We start from the raw sequence: 12,748 nt of genomic DNA, 5'->3' as shown, positions 1-12,748 counted from the left end.
CCTGTGGAGAGTGAAGAGGAGGAAGACTCAGAGGACGACACAGACAATAGGGACAGAGTGATACAACAGTATTTCCAGTAACACCCAGGTAAGAATCACCCACGCCATTTCACAATTGCTTATAGCCTCCTGCATCTGTACTTTCTGTAGTTCCCACCAGATCTTTTTGGGTAATTTTTGTTTTTCCCTTCCCTTCTCAGTGCTGTATGACTCAGTGCCTGACTTCTGCTTGGTTTGCCCATGAACTACAGCGTATTGACATTGGTATGTTGTCATCACTAATTGACAGAACAGATATTGAACAGTAATATGTAATACATTTGCTAATAATACAGCATGACTCCAAACTGATTTGTGTGCAATATGTGATTTATTTACAGTGCTAGATATTGGTACATGTGATTATAAGGGTGATGGGTGGGGGTGGAGTAATGTCCATGGCAGAGTCCAGTTCTCAGTCTCACAGGTGCATTGTCCTTTTGCCTGTGGAAGGATGGAGCAGAGGCAGTTCATGGTTGGACAGGGTGGCAATGTGGGACAGTGGGAAGAGTTCAGGGGGTATGTCCTGCTGGCGGGGGTCTTGACATCCTACTCTGTCTTTTTTTTGGATCTCAGGCTCCTCTTACGGGGTGGTTGTTCTTCAGCAGGAGGTGGGGTTCTGGTGGCCTGTCGTGGTGTTGGGGCCTCCTGTCCACTAGCGCCGGCGGAGGTGGTAGGCTGTTCCTGATCCGGGCTAGTGACAGGGGCCCTGTGTGGTGCCACATGGTCCCGCAACGCGTCTTCTATCCTGTTGAGGGCCAGGACGATGGTCCCCATTGCGGTCCCGATGATTCTCAGCTCCTCCCTGAACCCCATGTTGCGTTCCTCCTGCTGTGCCTGGATGTCCGTGAACCTGGCCAGTACCGTCGCCATCGTCTCTTGGGAGTGGTGGTAGGCCCCCATGATGGTGGTGAGGGCCTCTTGGAGAGTGGGTTCCCTGGGCCTCTCCTCCCCCCCCTGTCGCACAGCAGCCCTCCGAGCTGCCCGGTTTCCCCCGGCCTCTGTCTCCTGGACGGTGTGCCCGCCCCCACTGCCCCCAGGTCCCTGTTGTTGTTGGGGTGTTGGGTTAGCCTGGGTGCCCTGTAGTGGCAGACACACCGCTGATTGACGTGTCCTAGAGACAGAGGCATGGGCCCGCTGGGTGGGAGCTGTGCTGGTGTTGGCAGAGGGGGTCGGGTCTGGTGTGGCCTGTGTCTGGGTGAGGGGAACCGACTGCCCATAGGTCCCCGATGGTCCGGGCTGGTCATCAGGTTCAGTGTCGACAGAGCTGCTGTCCTCACTGTGGGCCTGTTCCGGGGGTGGGATGGACATTTCTGGACCCTCCTGGCTGGTGTGTTGGCGTTCGGGTCCTGCATGGGGTAAGAGAGTTTGGTTATTGTTTCTGTGTGTGCAATGGCGTGCGTGTTATGGGTGCCCTCGTCCCCCAGTGCAGGCATTCCCTTGAGGGAGGTGTTGTGAGGGTAGTTAGTGGGGGGGGGGGGTAAGTGCAGTGGTCATGCTTGGGTGATGGGTGTCCATGGATTGTGTTGGCATGTAGGAGTTGGTGTTGGGATGGGTGGGTTGTGCTGCTGAGACATTGTCAGGGAGGATGTGTGCTGGGGGGTTGGGGGTGAGGGTGGGGGTGTGGGTTGGCATGCTGGTGGGGTGGGGGGGATATAGTAGTTGAGATTGGACTTACCAGAGTCCATTCCTCCGGCTACTCCTGCGAGGCCCTGAGGATGCAGGATGTTGACGACCTCTTGCTCCCATGATGTAAATTCGGGAGGGGTGGGTGGGGGTCCGCCGCCAGTCTTCTGGACCGCGATGTTGTGCCTGGAGACCATCGATCGGACCTTCCCCCGTAGGTCGTTCCATCGTTTGCGGATGTCCTCCCTATTCCTGGGATGCTGTCCCACCGCGTTGACCCTGTCCACGATCCGCTGCCATAGCTCCGCCTTCCTAGCTATACTGGTGTGCTGCACCTGTGAGCCGAAGAGCTGGGGTTCCACTCTTAGGATTTCCTCCACCATGACCCGGAGTTCTTGGTCCGAAAAGCGTGGGTGCCTTTGGGGTGCCATGGGGTGGTGTGGGTGAGGTGTGGGGTGGTGTATGTGATGATGAGTATGTTGGTGTGTGGTGCTTTGTGCTACTATGTGGTGTGTGTGATGGTGTAGTGTGCCTCAGTGTGTATTGCTATGGATTGTCTGCTGTGTCTCTCTCTCCTTCTCTCAGTAATTGTGGTCGTAGGGGTTTGTGGGTGATGTGGGGGTGTGTTTTATAGTTGATTGATTGTGTGGGAGTGGGTTGTGTATGTGTATCAGGTGTGTGTATTTGTAATTGTCCAATGTGCCTGTGTTTTGGTGCTGTGTGTGTATTTTGACCGCGGCGGTGTGTACCGCCAATGGAATACCGCGTTGGAAAGGCCGCCGCGTTGATTCGTGGGTCGAAATGGCATGGGCGTATTTCTGTTGGCGTGACGGTGGAGGTTTGGTCATCTCCAGTTTATCGCTGCCCGCTGATGTGGCGGCCTGCAGTGGAGGTCGGATTTTTGGAGGTTTGGCCGTTGTGGGTCAGAATGACCGTGGCGGCTTTCCGCGGCCGCGGCGGTGTTATGGCGGTCTTCTGACCGGCGGTAAGCGCCTTTTACCGCCGAGGTCAGAATCACCCCCTTAGTATGGATGTTGGGGATGAGACGGGCGTCTGGACCAAATGCTTCTAGATAGGACCAGCGCGCACAATTGAGAAGTATGTGCACAAGAACATGGGCAGCACGGGGGGAGGGGGCGGGGTTTGGAAAATTGTTACTAAGCAATGTACTACTGCACTATGTCTAAGTATGGCACCACTGGAGGCATGAGACAATGTTTCACTCTTGCGTAAATCAATAAAGTAAAAAAAAAACTTCAATTAAGTTAGTGAATGTTATAAAAAGCATCGATGTGACCCAGGATAAGGTCGGTAGTTTACTGACGTGGGCAGACATAACACCAACCCCATCACAAGGTGCAACCATAAGGGTAGGTTTTACACTTCCTGCTAGCAAATGCAACACTCAGGGCAAGCTTTACCACTTATAAACACGTGACGTACTAAATACTGCATCAAAAAACTGGGAGGGCCCCCAACACAGTGCAAATTCCCTGGGGGACACCCTCCACCCTAGTTGTGGTGCGGTGAGCGAGCTAGAAACACTGGAAACAGAAGATGGTTGTGACCTGGCAAAATGTCTGATTTTAACGCTCACTGCTGACAAATGTGGTGATCAGAAGGTTCAAATTCCGATTCCCAGAACCAGGAAGAGCATCCCATCTGTCTGGGAGCAGTAACTCCATTACCATTATTTGATTAGAGGTAACTTCTGCTATTTCCAGTGCTTAGAAATGGTATTACAGGCTGTAAAACAACATAGGAAAACACCTCATAAGAGCAGGATAGGATAAGGTTCCTAATGATTTTTATTTTCTCTAATTTTGTGTCACAGTAAAACTATATGGTGTTGCCTTGGCTGGCAGGTAGCTCAGCAGCACTGGGGTACAGGGTTTGGAGAGGCCACAGCTGACTTTGGACTGTGTTGCTGTGGTTGTTCACATTCCCCCTTGGGTATTAGTATCTCTCAAGGTAGACATGGGCGCTGGGTGGGACTCTTGGGGGGATGAAGCTGATCATCACACTACCCTTGTGAATAAAGGTGACCCCTGCCCAGCTGTTCTTCATGGTGCAAGGTGGGCCCAGAGGCGTAACAGAGGCCCCTGCAGCCCCCGCGGTGATGGGGGGGGGAAGCTTACCCTAATGGAGGGGGCCCTACTGATGTGGGTGCGGGGGACCCCTTCAGCATATCTTACTCCACTGGTGGGGCCCCTCATTCTAGCAGGGCCCTCGAGGCTTTACAAGCCTAGGTTTACATCTTCCTGACTGTGAGCGCCCCTTGGGGGGGTGGGGGGGGGGGAGGGACACTGACCAGCAGCAAGTGCTGCTGTCCAGCAGGTGGTGCTTGGAAGGGTCAGTCGTGCACAAGAGGCCCCTGGGTCATATACTAAGTATCCCTGATCTGTAAGCTCTAGATGGTGCCTGTCACTGACCAGAGCTGATATGTTACTGAAGAAATGTAACAGGTCATAGGCCGGGCCACTGGAATTATGCGGCAGGAGATGGCCAAATTATGTGGCAGGGTTGAGTAAATGAAGTGGAAAAAACACAAATGATGTGGCATACTGCAGCACATTTTGTAATAGCATTGACCCATTATTTCATCATTTTTCAATTTGGAAACATTGTCTGGGTATTTGGTGCACCTCAGTAGTACAATTTTAACACAAAAATAAAGCAATTACCAGCAGAAAGGTGAACGGTCCAGTCCTGCACAGGGCCTCCCACTGCACGGAAACACATGTCACATTTTTAGTGACTTTTGAACCGTTTGAGTTGAGGAACTTGCCCCTTCCAGCACAAAAACAATCCTGCATGCATCACAGGCACCCTTGCACCATAGTGCAACGTTCCTGCGTTGGCGCTAGGCAGCCCATTGTGGGCCGGCGTGGGGGAGAGGACAGGAATGCGCCATATGCTATAGATATGGCTTATTTCTGCAGCACAGCAGGGTGACGCCCTGCCCTGTGCCAACTCCCCATAAATTTGGGCCCTGAGATACAGGTGAAGGATTGAAAGAAAGAGCCAGCGTGGTTGTAGTATTCACTACATCACAAAGAGGGCATTCACTGCCATCAGCCCCTCCACACCAGGAATGTCTAGCAGTCTGTGTTACGTCAGACACATACCATCCAAGTGGCCCTAAGTCTTGCGTGACACCTCATTTAGTGCTGGCTTTTTAGCACGTAGCATTCTGGGATTTGTAGTTGTGCTTTCAAAACATAGGCCCTCATTATGAACATGGCGGTTCAGACCGCCATGCCGGCGGTGGCGGAAAATACCGCCACTGGCATGGCGGTCTGAACTGCCATATTCTGCACAAGGGAGGGCCACCACAGGCGGCCCTCTGCCACCGCCAGGCTACCGCCGACAGGCAGCCTGATGATGGCGGAATACTTTATCCGACATGGCAGCACTGCAAGCAGCGCTGCCCTGCGGATAAAGAACCCATGTTCCTCCAGCCTTTCCCTGGCGGGTTCACCCGCCAGGTAAAGGCTGGCAGAAGGGGTGCTCCACATGGGCAGTGCAGGGGCCCCCGTGCAATGCCCCGTGCAATGCCCCGTCGTGCAGGTCAGTGCCCGATTTATGGGAAGTGATCTGCGCGACGGGTGCTGCTTCACCCACCGCACAGCAGCATTGACGACGGCTCCATGTGGAGCTGTCGGCAATGTCCTGGCCCTGCATTCTACTGTCCCAACACTGTTTCCGCCCGCAGCTGAGCAGAATGTATATTATACGGCCGGCAGGGTGTCAAGGGGGCTGGCGGTCTGTAAAAAGACCGCCAGCATGAACACGGCGAGGTTTCCCGCCCTGTTCATAATGACTCCCATAGACAGCATTGCCTCAAAAGTCTCAACATGCAAAGGGTCATTGGCTAAATAGGCACACTTTGCTTAGCCACCTCACAGGCGTGGAAATAACAACACACCTTGTGCTCCACTACAGGGGTCATATGACCTGAACCACATGCACAGATGGGTATCTTTCAGTTACAGTCTCAGCATGTAACTCACACTCAACTGTATGTTGCATCTATGTCAACATCTATTGTTCACCGTTACTGGTGGTAATATGGCATTATATAGACACTACTCGAATAGTGCCGGGCTGTCATTTTACAGTCTGGTGTATTCTGGGAGCTGAAGTCCTGATTTCCTTCACTTGAACTATCTGCACAAACTCACATGATAAGTGAAATGTAAAATGGAAGCTGGGAGCATGGAGCCCCTGGGGTACACTAGCCTAGGGGATCGGTGGGGGCTGTTAGTTTCTGTAGTGCCACTGGAGACCCTACCAGTCCCAGTGACCTGGATCACTACCCTTGGCAGCCAATCAACAATGAAAATGCACTCCTAGTGCAGGACACAAATATGCAGTGCCTCTGCTGTGCTCCGTCTTGGAGGAAAAAAGGACACACACACACAGCGTCTTGAACCGTCAACCGAGACATGTCGAGCTGCACCATGTCATGTACATAAGGTACACTCACCCTGACATACCCAGCTTAAGAGCGATGCTGGCCCCCGATCATCCATCCTCAGCAGTAGCACTCTAGGTACCACACCTCAACCATCGGCTTCACTCCCAACAACCCACCGGACAACTTCGCTCATCACCACTCACTCGCGCACACACCCGCATCCAAAGACGCAGAACGAGAGGTTGGTCATTCTCCTACCAAGCCGCCAAATACTGGAACGAACTCCCCGATACATCAGGGCCTACTCCTCACTTCTTGAATTCTGCAAGAAGAGGAAAACATGGCTTTTCAATTAGTTCTTGTGGGACCATTGAGGCTGCCTGTACTCAGACCCAGCCTCACCGCACTGGAGTGTAGCTACCAATAGTGCAGCTGGTGGAGTCGCGCCGGGGCTCCCTTGTGACCCAACTATGGCTGTGTTTTTGTTCCCAACAGGGGGTTAGTCTGCCCCATTTTCCTAACTTTCATTGTGGGCCCTAGAACATTTGATAACCCTCTGCATTTTTCACCCTCCTTATCTTCCACTGGGAAGTGGGGTAGAACAGAGAGTTTGTGGTTATTCCACAGAACCAGGTCAGTCCTATCTCCAGCGGAACAGTCCGTCACAAGAGAGAGTAAGTGATGGATCGACAGCTAGCAGCTAGGGGTAACCCAGAGAGAAACAGCTTCACCTTCCTTCGATGAGAGGTCAGAGACTGCGCAAGAACCCAAATATCAACCGCTTGCTTGGTCACAGCCCTATTGACGTGACATTCTGAGATCCAATTATCAAGCTGCAATTATCTAGCCAATTATTGGTGACTAGCTGTTCTGCGATAAACACGCGCCTGGTTGTAAGGTGCCTCACGCATCAGGTTAGCCATGACTACCTCACAGCACAACTGTAATCTTTTTTGTTACACTGATTAAAGGTGGTTTGATAGCCATCAAAATTGTGAGAATAGTATTGCACTTGGAAGGATAAAAACCTGTGACTCTATGTTTACCCACGCCCCGGAAGTGAATAGATTTGTTCTATGAGCCCCTAGAACTCCTTCTGTGGAGTGCCAGCCTCTAGAACTCCTTCAGTGGAGAGTCAGCCCCTAGAACTCCAGTGTAGAGTCAGCCTAACTCCTTCAGTGGAGTGTCAGCCCTAGAACTCCTTCAGCGGAGTGTCAGCCCTAGAACTCCTTCAGTGGAGTGTCAGCCTCTAGAACTCCAGTGTAGAGTCAGCCTAACTCCTTCAGTGGAGTGTCAGCCCTAGAACTCCAGTGGAGAGTCAGCCTAGCTCCTTCAGTGTCAGCACTAGAACTTCTTCAGTGGAGAGTCAGCCCCTAGAACTCCAGTGTAGAGTCAGCCTAACTCCTTTAGTGGAGTATCAGCCCTAGAACTCCTTCAGTGGAGTGTCAGCCCTAGAACACCTTCAGTGGAGTGTAATCCCTAGAACTCCTCCAGTGGAGAGTCAGCCTCTAGAACTCCTTCAGTGGAGACTCAGCCTCTCGAACACCTTTAGTGGAGTGTAATCCCTAGAACTCCTCCAGTGGAGAGTCAGCCTCTAGAACTCCTTCAGTGGAGAGTCAGCCTCTAGAACTCCTCCAGTGGAGAGTCAGCCTCTAGAACTCCTCCAGTGGAGAGTCAGCCTCTAGAACTCCTCCAGTGGAGAGTCAGCCTCTAGAACTCCTTCAGTGGAGAGTCAGCCTCTAGAATTCCTCCAGTGGAGAGTCAGCCTCTAGAACTCCTTCAGTGGAGAGTCAGCCTCTAGAACTCCTCCAGTGGAGAGCCAGTCTTAGCTGATGAACTCTCTTCTTTCATCTGCTATCAGTCCCTTTGCACACATGTGATAATTATCACAGCCTTTGCAATTTTGCCTGCTAGATTCTGGCTCCACAAACATAGGTGCTGGAAGTGTGGGTGCCAGGGAGGGTGAGCTGCACCCCCCCAAAGTAGTCATGCTAGAGCTCAGAAGGTGACCGAACAACAAAGATGCCTTAATGTTATGCAAGGCTAGAGGACACATGTCAGGCTCTGTCTTCTGACCAATTGCTGCTTATTATTTTAACATAGAGATTGGTGTTTACTTTTGTTTATTTTACTGCAAAGTTAGAAGATTTTGTCAACTGAACTATCTGATAATCTTCCTCGGATTCAGGGAGTGTGAAAGGAAAGGCTGCAGTTGTTTCCTAACACACAACAAAATTTAAATACCTGTAAAGTAACAATACAAATACTTTAATTAGGTTAGCAGTTACAAAAGCACAAATGAAGCAAATTATTTCAGTGTGATCCCAACAAAAGATTTTATTAGGATCAAATAAATGGATGGTACTTGGTGATGTGCAAATGATAAATACTTGCTTGCCAGGTCTATTTTTGTGGCCAGTTCAATGGCAAATGTGCTGGCCGTGCGATGCTATCCCACGCTTTGGCGATATATTTTAGCCAGTATGCTTCACAAGCACCTTCAGCTACATAACACCCCCTCACCACTCCCGCTGAATGGGTGTGGCTCATTTACCACACTTGATCTTTGTGGTACGCTTGGGTTTTCACAATCCCTATGACCTCAGTGGTGTAACATTGATGGCACCACTCCCACTCTGAAAACTGCTCCACCACCACTGTCGACAAACCTGTTGAGATGTGTTTGGGGAAAAGGCCAGAAAAAGAGCAAAAACATGCATAATTTTGTTTGTTAAAAATGATTCTGCTTGTTATGCCTTATTTTCATGTTGAAAACTCAGAATAGGAGGTATTTGCCACACATGGTCAAGAACTCAAACCGAGGTAATAGTATTAACAGGTGAGGTAAAAAACTGCACCCTATTCTAACCAGCTTGTAAAGAGGGCCCTTGAGTTACTGCCCTTGGTACAGGCCTTCGCATGGGTCTGAGGAGTATGGGAGTGAGGTGGAGTCAGTCAGGTGACCTGTAATCCTGTCAAAGTCTCTGACATCCAGGAGGACCAGTGAGGAAAGAGAATGCTCAGAGACATCCTCTTAGGAGGGTGTCTTCAGCAAAATCTATTGTTACCTCTGTGCCCCTCCTCCCCTTGTTCGCACCTTCCTTACTGAATTTGAAGACTGTGGCAAACCTGTCAAATTAGTTTGCTTGTCCTCTATTTTTTGGAAAGAAAAATGAAGAACTAAAAAATATCTTTGCTCTGTTAGGTCGAGCCTAGGCATGTGCTGTCTCTCGACATGTTATAATCGACTTTTGTGGACTTTCACCACACTCATCAAATGCCCATCACTTTCATTGGTTCCTTGTCCTGCCTTTTAAAATTCCTTTGGTTTGTTAGGTAAATGGTTTATATTTGTCCCACCTTAAGGCTGCTATGTTACCTCCCTGGAGACTGACCCTGTTACATGGATTATTGCACAATCGGCCAGTGGGTGCATTACTTTTTTATTTTGCCTCTCTGATTTCTGCTCATGGCGGTATGTTGTGTTTTTCCTCTTCCTTGTTTTAGTGCATCTCGACCTCTCACTGTTTCTTTGCGATGTCTGCACCTGACAAAGGCTGCAGGGGTTCTTTTTTATTTACTTTTTTTTTTGCGGTTTTATATTGTTGTGTAGCCATTTTAGTTATAGCTCCATATACGTTATTTTAGCAAAACCAGGGCTGTAGCTGTGCACTTTAACCTAGATATATTTTATTCAGCTTTGTTTATTATTTTAACAATAGCCACATTTGCGTTCTTGTTTTATTTCTCTCTATCTAGCTGTTCTTTGCCTAGGCCAGCACCACGTTCTTAAACAAGACATTCTTGTTCACTCTGTGCTTCTCACAAGGCTGCAGTAAGATAGGTTGCCGGTAAACGTGGTAACGCTTTGTCTCTGGTATTCATAGAAACATACACGTCCTTACGTAGGGACATTTTTTTAGAACATCAGTTGTTTTATTATAAAAACACTTCCCTGTCCCATACACATGAGAGGGAGATTCCAGCCAGATGACCACGACTGTATGCTAATTGATGAATGCTTCGCTACAGATGCTAACGCAGACTTCAGGCTCTTGGTCAGGTATGAGGGATGATGTCTTCCCAGTGGAACCTGAAGGGCAGAACTAGAGCTTAACATGCTGTGCTCTAACATAGCCTAGGTAGGAATTATATTTGTGACTCTAGTGACAATATGGTAGCGTTATTTTTATGCTTTACTCTTTTTGTCACAATTTTAATCCTGTCATGCTTCAGCATCCTGGTTCTTGCAGTACATGCTTTATTATCTAAGATGCAGTTGCTTCATTAAAACCTTATTGAAACATATACTGCCTCTGATTGTCCTTGCATATGTGAAACTAATATAACTGAGAGAAACGGATGCGATCTGAGTGACCACGATTTCCCTGAGGAGTCAGTTGTGTCATGTGCTCGGCTGCCAAATCAACCCTGCTCTGATAGTTAGCCGGAGCAAAACCCGGATTAGGCCGACAGATGTCACCTGTAGTGGGTTAGACTCAGTCCCCCACACCGCAGGCGATTCTGCCGCTCAAATCCAGTAGTCTCATTAGAATAATGAGAGCCTACGCGACAATATAGTGTGAACTCGGCCCAACGATTTCAACACTTTACACTTTACATGAGCACTGGTTACATTACATAAGGACACACTCATTGTTGGTAGGCATGGGGAAATTAAGTGATTTGTCCAGAATCACAGGATGTTGAGGCGACGAGACTCAAGCCTGGTTCCCCAGCTCCAAAGTCGGCAGCCCTGGCCCTTACACCCCATCCTCTGCCTTATGCTGCACTGTGTGTGATGTTTGTACTACATTAGTTTAGCAGTTGAAAAATATACAAACTGGTGCCTTTTAAATAGAAAAAACACAAGGGAAATCCTCAACACTGCTCTCCCCGACACAGCGGGAGAGCCGATACCACAATGTTCACTGCACTCTGGAAACTTACTCCATAATGCTTTGCAGGGCATTCCTTTTACTACACATTTGTGCCCATAACTCAGCCTGTGGTGGTCCTGGGACAATGGGATTCATGGGACCCATGATTCATGCCAACGTAATATCGTTATTACACTATGACTATTTAAACACTCTTGATATGTTTGAGTGACCCATCTATGGGGTCATCAGTGGTTGCACAATCTCAGCTATGGTATGTTCCATCTGCCAATGTATATTTGTAAATTATTGAGTAGTATTTAGCAGTGTGTGTTTAATAAATGTACTTCTCTGTTTCTAAAGGAAAAGTACTGACTGGACACCCATTTATTGAGTGCTGTGATTGCGTGCCAGTGATTGCTGATTCCTAGCCCACGCCACCTCCCTTGAGTAGGCCTTAGACTGCTCCGCCCGCTACAGTTGGTTGTTTGGTTCCTACTAAGGACAATTGAGGAACTATTACTTGTGCTGGCCACTCAACAAATAGCGCAATTTCTAACACTGGAAATACTAACTGGTGTTGGTACAATAACCTGCAAGTCCGAGCCAAATGAAATAAATTGTGTGTGCAAATCCAGTTTTTAAACCTTATGCTGGTACAGTCAGACAACCCATTACCTTAATTTGCATACTGCTAATGTGCCTAAAAACGTTTCTTTAAATAAGTACTTCTCAATGCAGTGCTATAATGTGCCTATCAGTGTCAAAGCTTCCATGTTAAAGAACAGTAGATGTTGTAGCACCCAGGATAATGTGCTGCATGGCTAAATACTTAAAAGGTCCCAAAGGCGAGACCTATTGGCTATGCCAATGCTTGTTTTTGTTTTCCTCTGGCTTGATATTCGCATTACAGTAGCACTGGAGCGGTAGTTCGACATTATGCATCATGCAGGAAATAGGTAGAGTAGACAAAGAAGGGTATAAGCAGGCCGCAGAAAACCAGGCTAAAGTTATTGCATAGGTATGGATATATGTACAAGGGTACATGTAGGGGGCAATATATAGGTGTAGAGAGTAGAAGGCAGAGGTAAATACAAAACATAGGCGAGGGAGAGGAATAGAAAGAGCCTGGGAGGAGAGTAAGAAAGAAAGGAGTGTACACAGGGAGTGGAAGGAGGATAGACCAGGAGGTGCCAAACATCAAGCTGCTGGAACATTTTCGACATGAAGAGTGTTACCAGGATCGGTTGCACATCCTGGTAATGCCATTCAATTTGAAAATAATGAGGAAATATGGAGAAGGACTCTCCAGAACGGGCTTCCATAAACGTGGTGGCCAATCCAATGGAAGATGAGGGGCAGGATAACCGGGAGCCAGGATCTATATGTTGCATGAGGAGGGGAGAGGTAGACCTTCCCCGGTGATGATACCCATGACATTGCGGGAGGAGGGGAGGCGGGCGTTCTCCCTCGACATGATAGGAGGAGAGTGGGATGGACAAGAAGGGAGGAAAGGAGAGGAGAGACATTGTCCTCATGTGATATCCATGACATGATATCAAGAGGTGAAGCATAAGAAATCATGTTTCACTGATATCCATGATAGTGGATGAGAGAAGAGGTAGGTGTTCGCCTCGCACTGATATCCAGGGAATTATATGAGGATGTGCGAATTAGGCATTCCCCGTAGAGGATATCAATAACATTGTATGAGACTGGAAAGCTGGCATTCACCTCACAATAATGTCCAGAAAATTATATAATGACGTTTTCACCTCACATT

General features: G+C 48.8%; 1 protein-coding gene across 1 annotated transcript in view; it reads left to right on the top strand.

The window, feature by feature from the left end:
* MDGA1 (MAM domain containing glycosylphosphatidylinositol anchor 1) overlaps positions 1 to 12,748 on the top strand; it is an 888,610-nt gene that overhangs the window by 475,557 nt on the left and 400,305 nt on the right. The gene's annotated exons all lie outside the window — the stretch shown is intronic.

The sequence above is a fragment of the Pleurodeles waltl genome, chromosome 5 (assembly GCF_031143425.1).
Source record: "Pleurodeles waltl isolate 20211129_DDA chromosome 5, aPleWal1.hap1.20221129, whole genome shotgun sequence".
NCBI lineage: Eukaryota > Metazoa > Chordata > Amphibia > Caudata > Salamandridae > Pleurodeles > Pleurodeles waltl.
The sequence above is the reverse complement of the archived record's forward strand: the minus strand, read 5'-3'. Positions and strand labels throughout refer to the sequence as shown.